This window comes from Alligator sinensis, unplaced genomic scaffold, assembly GCF_000455745.1.
Source record: "Alligator sinensis unplaced genomic scaffold, ASM45574v1 scaffold199_1, whole genome shotgun sequence".
NCBI classification, from domain to species: Eukaryota; Metazoa; Chordata; order Crocodylia; family Alligatoridae; genus Alligator; species Alligator sinensis.
In genome coordinates this window covers 2,020,187-2,035,610 of record NW_005842008.1, presented here as the reverse complement: position 1 = coordinate 2,035,610, position 15,424 = coordinate 2,020,187, and the positions used below count along the sequence as shown (strand labels likewise).

The 15,424-nt window shown below is 45.8% G+C and overlaps 1 protein-coding gene across 1 annotated transcript in view; it reads left to right on the top strand.

Moving 5' to 3' along the window:
• The first annotated feature begins 172 nt into the window (after positions 1-172).
• BCAR3 (BCAR3, NSP family adaptor protein) overlaps positions 173-15,424 on the top strand; it is a 167,854-nt gene continuing 152,602 nt past the window's right edge. Inside the window, exon 1 of the mRNA XM_025201914.1 lies at positions 173-202. The gene's annotated coding sequence lies outside the window, so the exon portion shown is untranslated. The remainder of the gene's footprint in view (positions 203-15,424) is intronic.

Genomic DNA, 15,424 nt, shown 5'->3' with positions numbered 1-15,424 from the left:
TTCCTGTAAAACAGGGCACAGAGCTTTCTCCTTCATTAAAAAACAAAAAAAGCTGGACTATCCCCACTGTGATTCATCGCTTCAGTCTCCTAGGCAGGTCTGATCACTGATTGGCTGCAAGGACTTTTCAAGGTGTGTCTTCTGACAACAGGCTGTTGCAGTTTTAAGAATATGTTAATGGATATGATAGCCACCTTGAAGGGTAAGAACTGTTATAATGTATTAATTAATCAGGACAGATTTATGGTTGGTAATTCTTTTAATGGAAGAATAAATGCATGTTTACATGTACTAGAGAGAAATTTTTCCTGAGCTGCTTTGTATCTTGTATGCAGGTTTTGCGGATCTGAGAGATTTTAAAGCCTGATTAGATTGCTTAGCCAGGGCAATTGTTCTGCAGTATAACCTTTTGTTAAAGTTCAAAATCCAGCAAAATCTAACTCTGTAATATTATGGTTCAGAAAACCATAGCAGAAACTAGATAACCTTTGTCCTTTAGTGTTATATAGTGTTTAGGACATAGATAATTACAGTAAGATTTTTACCTTGTCTCTGTCTTTCATAAAACTTGTATCTATTGTATCCCCTGGAAGTCCACTAACAGCAAGATTCTTTTTTCTGATATCAAATTATAATTGGGGCAGCTTTTTGCAGACTGCTGAATTACTTTTGGCTTTCCTGAAATAGTGGGGTAGCAATCTGAGTTCCCAGGAAAGGGAAAAATTCTTCTTATTTTAGCAGAGCTTTTCAGTAGCCTTTGAAGAAATAAGGGAGAAGCTAGAGACAAAGCTATTGAAAAATGCTACAAATTTTGTGAGTAATGGTCTTATTTAAACTGTCAAAAGGCTAAGATGATTGGTTTCATATAGACACAGAAACATGAAAAGTTTCCATGATAAGCTACATGGACAAATTTACATGCAAATGTTCATGATTTGATGTTGTTGGTGAAAAGGGTTTAGAAGAGAGCAGCGATAATATCTAGTCAGTGTAATGTCTGCTTTCCCGACTTTGACAGCAATATAGCTAAGAGCAAATTTCGCATGACTGTACTTGTTTCTGCACTCAGAAAAATGTTGCGCTCCTGGCACATGCATCATTTTCTATGTGAGGTAGAACTCTGCTGACCTGTACTGAAACAAATTTAGGTTTTAATTTATTGCAATATATAAATTTGAATGGTTTTAGTCAACGTGTAACACTAAAAGGTAGTGAACACTTTTAATACAAGATATGTAAACTGCTAAACCACTCTTTTAAAGCACAGATCTATTCAGATGAAAACTCTGCCTCACACATGTTTGGAAACACTAAAGGGCCTCTCAGCTCCTCAAGGAGTCTTTTTGCTGCAATATGCTTTAGTTCTAGGGTTTCCACCTACCTCTTCATTTGAGGGCTTGATTTCATACTTTAGGAACCTTTTTTCATTTATAGAGTAGTAGTTTCACCACAGCGAGCATCACTAGCCGGTGACTTGTCGCTTTCCAGAAATTAATCAACAGCAGAGGGTGCAGGAGTGCAGCATAATATCTATTAACCCACAGAGAAGTAGCATGACATAGCTCCTCCAGGGAGAATTGTACTTGATCAGCTCAGCCATTGTTGCTTAGGGTGGCCATTCGTCCGGTTTTATAGAGGACAGCCCAGTTTTCTGCTACTCTGTCCTACTGATACGAAATCGGGTGCCTTTATGTCAGACCGGTGGAAGAGTGCAGAGGAAAATAGAGGACATAAAGACGTCCGGTTTTGTATCAATAGGAGAGAGAAGAGAGTAGCAGAAAACTGGGGGGCCCTCTGTAAAACCAGGCCACCCTATTGTTGCTTATTGAGTGACCTGAAATCAGTTCTGTTTTAGGCCTCATACAGACATTCTGTTTCCTCTGGGAGACTCACTGCTCTCCCAGTAGGAACTGCGAGTAGACTGATGTTCAGGATTTTCCTCCTAAAGTAATAATGGCCTTTCCAAGAGAAAAATAACCTGGGAACAACCAGGATTAAATCGTTCCCAAGAGAGTTTCTCTTGGGAAAGTGAATGTCTATACATGCTGTTAGTGTTTAAGGGTGCCTGTACACAAGTGTGGAGGCTTGTTTAATTACAGCATATTTATAGAGCATAAGAGCGGACTTGATTCTGCTGGAGCATGGTAATTACCATGCTCCAGCAGCCTCCTTCATCTTGTGCATCAGCATCACCGCACTCAGAGACAGAGGGAGAAAAAGTTATTTGGGGGGACGCCGAATGAAGGGACAGGGGGAGGGAGTGGGGCTGGGGCAGGAGCAGGCCCTGCACAGCTGGGGTGGGTGTGGGATGGAGCCATGGCTTGTCCAGGGGGCTCCCAGTGGGGGGGGTTCCTGCCGCTGCATGCACCCTGGGAGGGCACGTGGGGTACATGCCCCTGGATCTGTGTGGGGCAGGGTGGGCTGCAGCTGCGGACTGGGAACAGGGCTGCACCAGGCTATTCCTTGGCGGGGGGGAGCGCTGGGCTGGGATGCACTCAGCACGGACAGCGGCGGTGCTGAGAGAGGGGTTGGAGGGGATACAGTGAATTTTGGGGTAGCTGCACCCTCCCCACCATAGCCCCCTCCCAGTGCTGCCCCCCACCCACCCTGAGCGAAACCCAGTCCAGCCCCTGCCAGGAAGAGCCCGGTGCAGCTCCAGGCCCAGACCACAGCCACAGCCCACCCTGCTCAGCCCTGTGCAGATCCAGGGGGCACACGTCTCGTCCCCCTGCCTTCCCAGGGTGCACACAGTGGCAGGAGCTGCATCCCCCCCAGATGAGCTGCTCGTGGCTCTGCCCCATGCCCTGATGGCTATGCAACCCCTGCCCCTGCCCCAGCGCCACTCCCTCCCTCACCCCTACTGCAGCTGCCAGAAGCCCACAGCTGGGCTGTCTTACAGCCTTACCACTGCCCCACGTTCAGGAGGGCTAAGCCCTGTTAGCCCCCTCCCCACCTTCTGCTGCCTATGCCCACACTTCAAAATGGCAGGGGGAGTGTTTGAACTAAAGCTTGTCAAACTAGCTTTAGTTCAAGCGCTCCTACCACCATTTTGAAGCATGGGGATGCTGATACATGAGACACTGTGGAGCTTTAATTAGAATGGCTCTCAGAACCACTCTAATTAAAGTGCTGCCCCCGTAATCCCAGAGCACATGTAAAAGTGCCCTAAATGCCCAGCATAATTTTTATGAAAGCACTTCACACTATGCTCACTTTATAAACCTTTATGGATAGCTACAAGTGCAGTATGCATCAAGTTTATGCTTGTCCCTCTTATGTGATGAAGCACAGCCTTTAGTTCTATGTGTAAAGATTAATGGCTGTAATTCCTGTTGTGTCTGGCTATGGTGTCATTTAATTTGTTTGTACTTAGGCTAGAAAGAACATCAGGAGGAAAGGTATTACTAACAATATTCAATGTGAAATATATTTACCACTTTTAGGTAGAACCTCATGATATAATCATTTTCCTTGTTTTCTTCATGAAGTAACTCTTTGCCCATGTGAAAGCTTTTGAAATCCTCCATTGTTACTTATTACCATGCCTTTTCCTCAAAGCATCAAGAGGGCCACTGCCCTCTGGACAAGAAGAAATGAAATAGACTATTTCTGGAGTTCATAAGTAGCACTTCTTAGCTGATGAAGGCATGCTAAGGTGTCACTTCTAGGACTGAAGCATGTCAACAGACTTGGTTGGGAAGAGTGTGCTGAGTAGGGCTGTGCGAAGCTTCAGTAGTCCATTCAATTCGGCGGCCAAATCTCCAAATCTGAATTGAATCGGGAGACCTATTAAAAGGTCCAGATTGAATCAGAAGCCTCCAAATCAATTCGGAAAAGGTTCAGCACCACTTTGGAGAGTCAGTCATAGTGTAAACACGCAGCAGTCATCACCATGCTGGACACAGCTGCCTCCAGCTGGTAAGTCTGTTGTGGAGGGAGGAGGGAAGGAGCATGGGGGAGGAAGGGATTGGGGCTGGGATTGGGACAAGCTGGAACAGCCCGGGCAGGATGGGCATGGGACTCGGGGAGGGAGTGGGGAGTGCGGGATGCGGGCGCGGCAGTGCTGGGTGCCCTGCTGCCGCTTGCCCAGTCGGGGTGAGGGGAGGTGGGGTGCGATGCAGGCGTGGCTCGCTCAAGGCAGAAGGGGGCAAGCGGCAGCAGGGCATAGCACCTGCTCCCAGTGCTACTGTGCCCGCATCCTGGGCCCCACCCCCCCTGGCTGGGCAAGTGGCAGCAGGGCATAGCCCACTGCTCGTCCAGCCAGGGCAGAGGGGCATGAAATGCAGGCTCTGCCGCCGCTTGCCCAGTCAGGGCGCTGGGTGTGGGATGCAGGCACAGCAGTGCTGGGAGCAGGGGTTATGCCCTGCTGCCGCTTAACCCTTTCCGTCCAGAGCGAGCTGCCTCCCTCCCACCCCAGCTGGGCAAGCAGCAGCAGGACATAGCAGGACCGCTGCCTGTTTAGTCTATGGCTGAATCTCTGAAGTGACGACAAAGCTATGGATCCAATTCGGCCTAATCCAATTGGGACAGTGATTCGAATCTCCAAATCGAATCACTGTCCCTCTAAATCGGCCAAATCTGAATCCAAAGTGAATACTTGCCACTTCACACAGGCTTAGTGCTATGTCCTATCCTCTATAAGACCTGCCTTTGCCATGGTGTAGACAACAGCTTTTGTGTTTGTCTCCTCATTTGTGCTTAGTGCTTCTTGGGTGTGGCTGAAAATTTGGTCCATTTAAACTATTGCATGAAGTTAAAAAGAAAAAAAGAAACCCTTCTAGTTTTGCATCCCTAATAATTTCCCAGTAATCTGTTGCAGACATATAGACTTGAGCTCAAATTTAGCCATCTAAACTACCTGCTTTGTTGCTTAGTAGATAGACATCTAAATGCAGCGACTGGTGCCCACAGTTAACTACACCTTTAAATTTGTACTTGTGATGGAATATAAGCACAGACTTATAGCTAGATGGCAGGCTAAGAACCCTTTAAAAAATACTTTGTGTCATGTAAAAGGGCTTAAAAAGAAAGGAAATAATATAACAAGTTTTGGAACCTTTTCCATCTATTTTTAATGATTTATTTGTTGGACAGTGTCATCAGATTAGTGTTACTTTCTACTGTGTCTAATCTCATTTGATTCAAGCAACAAAGAATGAAAAATCCATCTAGTATAGATACATTTTCTGAGTAAAGCTTATTTAGCAATTCAGTGAACATGACTGTTTCATCTTCTAATTTGTTTAGCAGAATTAGATGAAGCTAATAGAAAATAGTCTGAACTAACACATTGGGTATGAACCTCACTTTAGGTAAGATTTGGCATAGGTATAAATGTCATGTATCTATAGAAGTTATAGGTAAAATTTTGATTTTATTTACACCAACGTCTCTTAATTACATTTAACAGAATTCAATTGGTGTGAGAGCAGAGTTTGTCCACATGTGTTTTGCTTTAGGTAGCTGCTTCCTAAATAAAACTGAGCTCTTATTTTAGTTATTCCTTCATAGCTAGTTATGAAATTACATATATGTATTATTTTTCTTTCCTTTGGGAGCATTTGCAGGGATCAAGAGATCAGATCAAATTCTACAAACTATTCTCAGAGTTCAGAGAAACTAACAGCAGTGTGGCATAATAGGCTTATAGTATACAGGTCAGCTAAAGACAGCAGTGTTATGACAGTGACCTTCAATGAGACTGTTTCTAGATTCAAAAGTTAATTTTAGCTTCCAAGACTGCTCAGTCCTCCCGGGTATATTCTTTGGAGTAATGTATGGATCTTTTGTAGTTTATTGTTCACTGGAGAATGAATGGAGATCCTTTGGCTCATTTATCTTAGTATCTCACTTGGGATTTGAGCTGAAGTCCCAGAAAGGGAAGGTCAGTACTGTCTTTTTACATTCAAGTCATTAGGCTTGCTGCAACAATTCTCTGTTGCATGAATATTTTGTCAACAATAGAACCTAGAGGCACTTCCGAGGAGTCTGTAAAAGCTGAATGATTTTGAATAGTTGCTAAACAGTGCTTGCATTAAATAGATCCCTTTGGTGCTCTCCACTGGGATTTTAGAATGAGAAAAATCTGTCTCTGGAATCGTTTTATTTAATCTTGTACATCTCTCCCTCCTTCCTTTTCCCATCCTTGCTCCAACTGATCCCTATTTTAGACAAAAAAACATAAAATCAACTGAACCTATCACACAGAAGTTTTAAGTTCAGTCCTGTTTGATGTTTAATGACAGGCCCAGATATGATACATTTGACTGAAATGGCATGCCTTCTTTGAGGAGGTGGCTGAGCTGGTCATTTTGTAGAAGTGTAGGTGTTCTCTTGTGGTAATGCTGCTGCTTACACATGTATGAGTTGGGGGCTTTTTTGGATTTTTTATTATCATACTTTGGATGTCCTTAGAGTGTCTATGAAGTAGGTACAATATCAATCAGAAACAATATATCGGCCTGGCTCTTGTTATACTGTATATTTGCTGATTCTGCCCTCTTTTACACTGTCTTTGTTGAAAGAATATTTAAGCTTCAAGCAAATTCCAGCGGATAGATTTACTGAATTTACCACTGTTAATTGAAAAATCACTATAGTAAATTCCCATAAATCCATACTTGATACATCATGAAATCTGTTATAAATGTATCCTGTAATTACAAGATTATAGCAACGATACCATCAAAGGCAAGAGATGCAACTGTTAGGGATCCAATTCTAACAAGAAACGGCTTGTTAGAGAGGGTTTTTAAACAAGTCAGATAATATGTTTGTGCCTGTCAACAGGTAGCCAGACACTAGAGCAGTCTTATGGGGTTTATTTTTAGTGAAACGTTTACTTCCAGTTAGTATGCATAGGTTACTACAGTCAAGCTAGACTTCCTTAGCTTAAGTGAAAATGGTTCCAGAGTAAGACAAGACATTAACAGAGAGGTTGAAGTGCTAGCAATTAGAGTAGAAATTCTCTAGGGACCCTCAGTATATATTCTGTTTGATAACAGGTGCTAAATTCTATGCTGCTATATCTTCATTGTTGCTGTTACTCATACCAGCCACATTAATATATGTATGCTAGCATACAGTACAAACAAACCTTCATTTCACTATGACGCATTCACAAATTTTGTGGCTTGTAGCTGCTTCCTAACTGCATTATTTGAGCATAAGCAGCATTCAGGCTTCATCCTCATTGAAACGTGTACATTTTCTACTACCCTTTGTTTAGGATAGCTGAAAGAGACGGTGAATCATATGTCACCAGTCCAACACAAAGGGAAACACAAAGCTGTTCATGAATTTGAACGATATGGGATCAGGGTCTGTATTGGTTACTGTTCTAGAGAAGGGTGTTTGTGTATATGTAGGTAAGAAAGCTCCATTTGAGAAGCAAACAGAAGTACCAGAAAAACAGAGAGAAGGAAGCTCCAGCAGAGCCTGCATAAGCATGCTATGTAGGCCTGAGAGAAGCTCAGACAAACCTGACTCTTCATGCTGCGTAAGTAGAGCCGACTCACAGAAATACCTAGCTCCAGGAGTGAGTCCAGAAGGGGCACAGTGGTGTGGTCATGTCCCCCTTCCCTTTCAGTCCACACTGTAGAATAGGGGTGAGCAATTATTTGGGCTGGAGGGGCATTTAGGGAGTTTTGGTGAGCTGTCAGGCTGCCTCAGCCCCCCCTCTTCCTCCTCCTCTCCACCCCTGCAACAGCTCACCAAAACTCCCTGAGTGGCTCTGACTCATGCTCGATCAGGTGGATGTGATGGGATCCTGGGCGGGCAAGGAGCGGTATCCAGGAGTGGGATAGTCAGGCAGGACCAGGGCTTGGACCAGGTTCAGGGTTGTAGGGCCATAACAGTGCGGGGCTGTGGTCAGGGGCAGAGCCACGATCTACTAGAGAAGGAGGTGATTGAGGGCTACTGGGTGCAGCACAGCCAGCAGCACATCCCCTGCAAGGGTGGTGAAGCCAGTCCCCCCCTGCATGCATGCACCATGATGTCCATGCTCCCTGCCTCACAGGATCTCAGGGACCTGGCCCTGGAGGAACACTCAGCACCAGGAAACCCTGGCATGCTGAGCATTGCCAGCTGTGGGGAAGGGAGGAACACTTACCAGTGCAGGGTGACCACCAGCATGGCTCCTGCTAGTGACCCCACTATCCCTTGAGGCTCAGTGCTTCTCCCTCCAGCTCCCATCTCAGCTGTAAGCCTGACAGAAAAGCAGCAGAGCAAACATATGCGCGGGTCTGTGCCTGTGCCTTCATTCAGTTGTAAATCATCTGAAGCAGATACCATCCTGTTTTTAAAATCCCCTACCCTCTTTCCATAACAGAACCCCATCTGGGAGAGGTGAGACTGCACCGAGTTAAATGAAGCTACAGACAAGGGTAAATAACCATCTCCATGCCCCCTTGCTAGGTGCTTGGTCATCATGCCTGGCAGGTGGAGTGGATGGAAGGCATCTGAGAGCTGGAGCCCTGCATACTGGGAAGGAGCCACCCAGCTGCACTTCCCTCCCACCTCGCTGGGAATGTGGTGCCCAGCATGTGTCCCCATGGTTATCATTGCTTTCCTGCACTACCTGCTGCCTGGAGTGGTGCAACAGGGGCAGGAGGAGGATGAGGAGGAGCCACTGAAGGTGTTTGACAAGCTTTAGTTAAAGAACCCCTGCCACCATTTTGAAATGCGGGGACACTGAATACACATAATGCAGAAGCTGCTGGCATGTGCTAATTAGCACACTAACAGACTTGCAACAGACTCGATTGACTGAGTCTGCTTCAACACATGCTAATTAGTATGCACCGAAGCAGGCATTCATCACATGTATAGATGCCCTGTGTGCTCAGAGGTATAAGCAGACAGAGAGAAGTAGGGAATGGAAAGGAAGGGGATGGGAAGTGTTGCTCAGCATGAAGGGGTAGAGAGGAGGTTTCAGTGTTGCCCTGTGGGGTCAGGCCAACTCTCAGGATCTCAATATTGCGTTGTTAGACAGGAGGGTGTGACACAAATGCACATATACAAGCACACAAATCAATTAGGTCCATACACACACACACAACCAACTCAGGCACATACACATCCAAACCAGCCTAGGCACATGCATACCTATCACCAATTCAAGCACATACACACAACACACCAAAAATTAGACAACAATCAGTTGTCAATACCCACACACTCCGTACACATATACAGATCATTAATTGATATATCATGTACATGATGACATACATACATATATATATATATATATATATATATATATATATTTACCAGTTCACACACAAATATATATATATATATATATATATATATATATATATATATATATATATATATATATATATATATATATATATATATATATATATATATATATATATATATATATATATATATATATATATATATATATATATATATATATATATATATATATATATATATATATATATATATATATATATATATATATATATATATATATATATATATATATATATATATATATATATATATATATATATATATATATATATATATATATATATATATATATATATATATATATATATATATATATATATATATATATATATATATATATATATATATATATATATTTGGCAGGCAGAGAGGAGGCCAGGATGGCTGGAGCCACAGGAGTATGGGACAGGTGTTGGAGGTGGCGGTGAGCCAGAAGCAGGAGAGGGAGACAAGAGACAGAAGTTAGAGGGGCAAGGAGCAGAGATTGGAGCAGGGCCAACCCATAGTAAAGCAAAACCCAACTCAGGGGTCCAAATAACAGTTTTATTAAGCAGACCACACACTACACAGCCCCATGAAGTTATTGGTTCCCACACGTACATTCAAGTACTCACAATGGCAGCAGGAGAAAGAGACTCAGTGGAAGGGTTGGAGTCCAGGTAGGGAAGAGAAACAGAGTCTAAGTCCTTGGTTGAAGAGAGGGTGGGGGTGATAGCTACCTATCCAGGCTGGAAAGTGGTCCTTGTCAAGTAAGTGTTGTCCAGAGAGGGGTCACTGGCAGGGCCTCTGGGTGGATAGGTGGCGTGGCGTGGCCCTGGTCCAGTTAGAGGGGGCGTCCTAAGGAGTTAGTCTTGACTACCCCTTTTTATGGGGCAGACTACCTGTGATCTTCTATGGGGAAGGCCTGTCCAGGCAAGGTCAGTCCTGTTCCAGAGGGCTTCAGGTGTTCTTACTGAGCATTTGCAGCCTTGGCACAATGGTGGGTTGCCTCATCTTTTGTTTTTGAATCTTGAATGCTGAGGGTAGTTTCAATGGCTGGGTCATTGGTCCAGGTATTGGTTTTGATGGTTTGGTCGTTTAGAGGGAGCTATTTTTAGACCTACTGCCATTGTCTCTTAAGCACCCCCATTCATCCCCATTCACTCAGGAACCAAGTTACACAGGAGGGGTAGGTATGAATGATAGGTTACACAACAGGGCATGGGGACAAGATGGAGACTTGACAAACAAAATGGAAACTTGACATGACTTATGCCTAAATCATATAGTATCAGTAAAACAGTAATATAGAATAGTAAAAATCACTATAAACATAATAATTATACAATATAAAGAAGGAGAAAAAACAAAACAAGTACAACTTGCTACCAAAATAAAATGCTGAAGCTTATCCTATGTCTTAGCTCACTTATACTTATCTATAGGGAATAGAGAGGGAGAGAAAAAGTCAGAAATGGTTGGGGAAGGGGAGGGAATGCATTTTTAAATTAAAAAAACAAAACAAAAACTGGGGGTTTTGCTATACCAAGAGCAGAGGCAGAATTTTTACCTGCTTTGGAAATTTAAAACATCCTGAGCTGCTGTTCCTATGGTATGGTCTGACTGCCCCGGCAAGGGGTGGAGGCTGGAAAGCGGTGGAGTGCAGCCACCCCTGCAACACTGGTGTCTGCTCCTACACCCCCCCTTTACAGAATCCAGGATCTGTCTATTCCTCACTCCATCACCAGTTTCCCTCTCTAACTGTAACATCCTGATAGATGAAATTCTTGAGTAGCTGCTCCAGTCAAAGCAGCAAGAGTACCATGCCCTAACCCCCATTTAGGGCTGGAAACTAACAGGACCAAGGGATACATCTTTCTTAAAGAAGCTGGACACCATCACTCTGAAGATGTTTTGTGTCAGCTGCCTTTTGCTCATTGGGACATTTTCACATACTTCTTTCTATTCACCATTAGTGAACATGTTTGCAAGTCACCTTTAAGATAATGTGCTCCCTTTTGTTCCTATTTAGTCATGTAGTGGTTGCAAAAAACCCATAAGGGAGGAATTGACTATCCTATTTGCAGTCTTTTCCGTTGAATAGTTTTTCTTTTTAGAGAAAATCATTAATTCTTTCTGACACAGCTTTTTACTGTACCATGGGAGATGTGTCTGAAGGCAACAGATACAAGTCTATTTCACTCTGCTCCAAAAACCTAAGGTTCTGTCCGTTCCACACAGTCCCGTGATACACCCGGCCATGTATTTGATAAACAGAAATAATGATATTTTTCTCCAATCTTTGAGATGTTGGCAAGAACACTCACAGGCTAGGGACAGAAGTTACACATAAACCGGTTTAAGTGATCAGAAACTGTTTTAAACCTGTAAAAGAACATAAGTTCAGTGCACATAAACCAGTTTAAAAATGGCCGAAACAGGTTTAAAATAAACTTGGTTGAATGTAGTATCAGACGGTTTATGCAACTTCTGTTCCAGATCCCTTCCTGTTTTAAGTTAAATCAGAGTCCCTCAGCATCACAGCACTCTCTGCAGCCCTGCGCAGGGCTGTGCTGTCCGCTCCAGAGAGCGGGACTGGCCCCTCCCCTCTGCTCTCTAGCCTAAGCAGGGGTGGGGGCATGGCCCCCTGAGGCAAAAGGAGCAGAGAGGGGATTTATTCCCCACTCCCCTACTGGAGGACTGCAGCCCCTGTCAGTCATTCCCCCCCTCCCCACTCCAGTGACAGGGGAGGGAGCATGGCCAGAGCCAACTGGCAGCAGCTGGGGCTAGGGCTGCAGGGCTGAGCCCAGGCAGCCTGCGAGTGCAGCTGAGGCTGGAGGCAGAGGGGCCATCCCTGGCTGGGCTGCTGGAGCCAGGGCTGGGCCCTTCCCAGTGGGCTGCAGCTTGGGCTGGGGCCATGGGGGCTGCGTAGCTCCCCACACCCAAGTTGGTGGGGCTGTCACTGAGCCCCAGCAGGCTGGAAAGGGCCCCATGGGGACAACCTGTGGGGGCAGCCCATTGAGGCTGTGTGATAGCCCAGCCCAGCAGCATGGGTGGGGGCTGGCTGGGGAGCAGGCTTCCCAGGCCAGCTTAGAGGCACTGGTGAACCCCAAGCCCAGCAGCCACTGCTGCACCCCATCCTGTGCAGCACCTGGGGCTGCAGGTACACAACCAGGTGCAAGCTGGCCAGGGGACAGGGGCGATGTGTAGGGAGTGCACGCAGATGCACGTGCACCCCCTCAGCCTGGCAGTGCACCCCCTACAAAAAGGCGCGGCCAATACTGTCAGCAGCACCTGTGGGTGGGCACCACTTGCCACCCAGCCGCTCTCACTGGCGGCAGGACCTGTGGGCGGTCTGCAATCCCCGCTGGTTGCCACCACTGCTGCTGACGGCGTCTGCAGGTGATCGCCGCCTCCTGGTTGACGCTTACCATCCCCCACCACCGACAATGCCAGTGGTGCCTGTAGGAGTTTCCCTACTTGCCACCGTCGCACTCCTGCTGCCTCATTCCCACCAGCACCATGCCTCCCCAGCCGCCGGGGGCACACGTCGTTCATGCCAGGAGGCGGGGGAGGCCCTGTTCTGCTCCCCTCACTTCCAGCTGCCACTGCTGTGGCCACGCCACACTGCTCTGGGTTGGGGAGGCAGGGCGCTTCAGCCCTGCACTTTCTGCCTCGTGTGTGGAGCTCCAGCTCCAGTCCCTGGATGCCTTGGAAGGCAGAAGGCATTCGGGTGGAAGGCATCCAGGGGTTGCAGTTGGAGCTCCACAAATGAGGCAGAAGCTGCCGGGCCTGACAGGGCTGTTTTTCTCCCCTCACCTCCAGCTGTGGCTCCTACTTCTGTCGTACCACACAGTGCAGCTCAGGGCAGGGGGAGCTTCTTTAAGCCTGGCAGCTTCAGCCCAGTTCAGGAAGATCTAATAAAACAGGAAAAGTATCTTCCTGCTGCCATGTTTCTACATTGTGTCACCAGTCTTCTATTTGTCGATGTTTTGAAATTCAGTACATAACCAGAATAGTTTAAAAGAACAGGTGCATAATCAATTTAAAATGCTTTGTATACTTTTCTCCAATGATATAATTTAAATAAATAGAAGTTTGCTTACTTTAGAGGCTGTACCCAAAATTATAAAACACATCTTGTATTTTTTACTGTAAAAACAAAACTACATTAGAAATGCAAATACCAGTATTTATTTTTCAGGAAAACTGTGGTGTAATACAAAAGCAATTATAACTCCTGTTTAGACTTCTAAATGACAAACTAATGAAAATAGGGGAGTGTCTTAGATATTGCAAAAAGGAAAATTTAACCATAGAAATGTTAAAAACCACCATCTTGATCATTTGGTTGACAAACTAGGACTGAAATAATCAGTTTTACCATTGATCCTGTGCTCTGTGCCCCAGGCTATGCCTAGAGCCAGAGAATAATTGGTGGTGGAGGAGGGGAGGGGAGTGGGAGGTCAGGCTAAAGGTGGGAGAGGACACAGAGGCTGTGGCTCTGACTCCAACCCCAAGCCCAGGACAGGGCCTGAATTGGAGCTGCAGCAGCCTCCTGCTGTCCCCCATTACCCTCCCTCTCCCCCACCAACTTGTTAAATGGGGGAAAACCTTGTCTTGGATTTGAGTAAATATGGTAATTTTCTTAAATTCCTTGGTTCCTGAAATTGATTGATTGCATAGATATCTCACTTTTGTTTTGTCCTCATGGTTGAAGAATAAAAACAGGATCCAAATGTTTAAACACTAAAAAACAAATATCAAAAGAATATAGCACGTTATCTACTATTTCCTAATACAGGGGTTAGCAACATTATTGGCTGGAGTGCCCAAAACACCCCAACCTCCACCCACACCTCAACTTGGCATGCCAGAGAGTAGGGAGCCACAAGGGGCCTGATCCTCATTGCTGGCAGCAGCTGCACAAGCACCTCTGGGTGGATAGCGAGGGAGGAGCCAGGGTTGTGCTGCTCCGGCCCCTTCTCTGCCATGCACCATGAAGTGCGTGCGCACCTGCTGTTGCCACAGAGCCAGTGCTGGGGCTCTAGACCCTGATGCAGCTGTTTGCAGCCTTCCCACAAATTGCTGCAGCTGCCCAGTGCCTGGGCTTACTGTGGTAGACCACTGGGAGGCTGCAAACAGCTCTACAGGGCTCTGCAGCCCCAGCACTGGCTACTTGGTGGTGGCAGCTGCACATGCACCTCTAGATTACCAGGTTACAAAACACCTGGATGCAGGAGTAGGGGTAGACATCATTTACTTAGACTTCAGGACGGCCTTTGATACGGTATCCCACCCCATACTGGTGAACAAATTAAGAGGCTGTGACTTGGATGATTACATGGTCCATTGGCTAGAGGGTCATACCCAGAGAGTGGTGGTGGATGGGTTGGTATCGACCTGGAAGGGCGTGGGCAGTGGGGTCCTACAGGGCTCGGTCCTTGGATGGATACTCTTCAATGTCTTCATCAGTGACTTGGACAAGTGAGTGAAGTGTACTCTGTCCAAGTTTGCGGATGATACAAAACTGTGGGGAGAAGTGGACACACCAGAGGGCAGGGAACAACTACAGGCAGACCTGGATAGGTTGGACAAATGGGCAGAAAACAATAGAATGCAATTTAACAAGGAGAAATGCAAAGTGCTGCACCTAGGGAGGAAAAATGTCCAGCACATCTACTGCCTAGGAAATGACCTGCTTGGTAGCATGGAAGCGAAAAGGGATCTCGGAGTCCTAGTGGACTCCAAGATGAACATGAGTCATCAGTGTGATGGAAGTCATCAGAAAAGCTAACTGCACTTTATCATGCATCAGCAGATACACGACAAACAGAACCAAGGAGGTGATACTTCTCCTCTATCGGTCGCTGGTCAGACTGCAGTTGGAATACTGTGTGCAGTTTTGGGCGCCACACTTCAGGGGGGATGTGGATAACCTGGAGAGGGTACAAAGAAGGGCCACTCGTATGGTTAAGGGCTTGCAAACCAAGCCCTATGAGGAGAGACTAGGGCACCTGGACCTCTTCAGCCTCTGCAAGAGAAGGTTGAGAGGCAAACTTGTGGCTGACTATAAGTTCATCACGGGGGCACAGAAGGGAATTGGTGAGGCTTTACTCACCAAGGTGCCCCTGGGGGTTACAAGAAATAATGGCCATAAGCTAGCAGAGAGCAGATT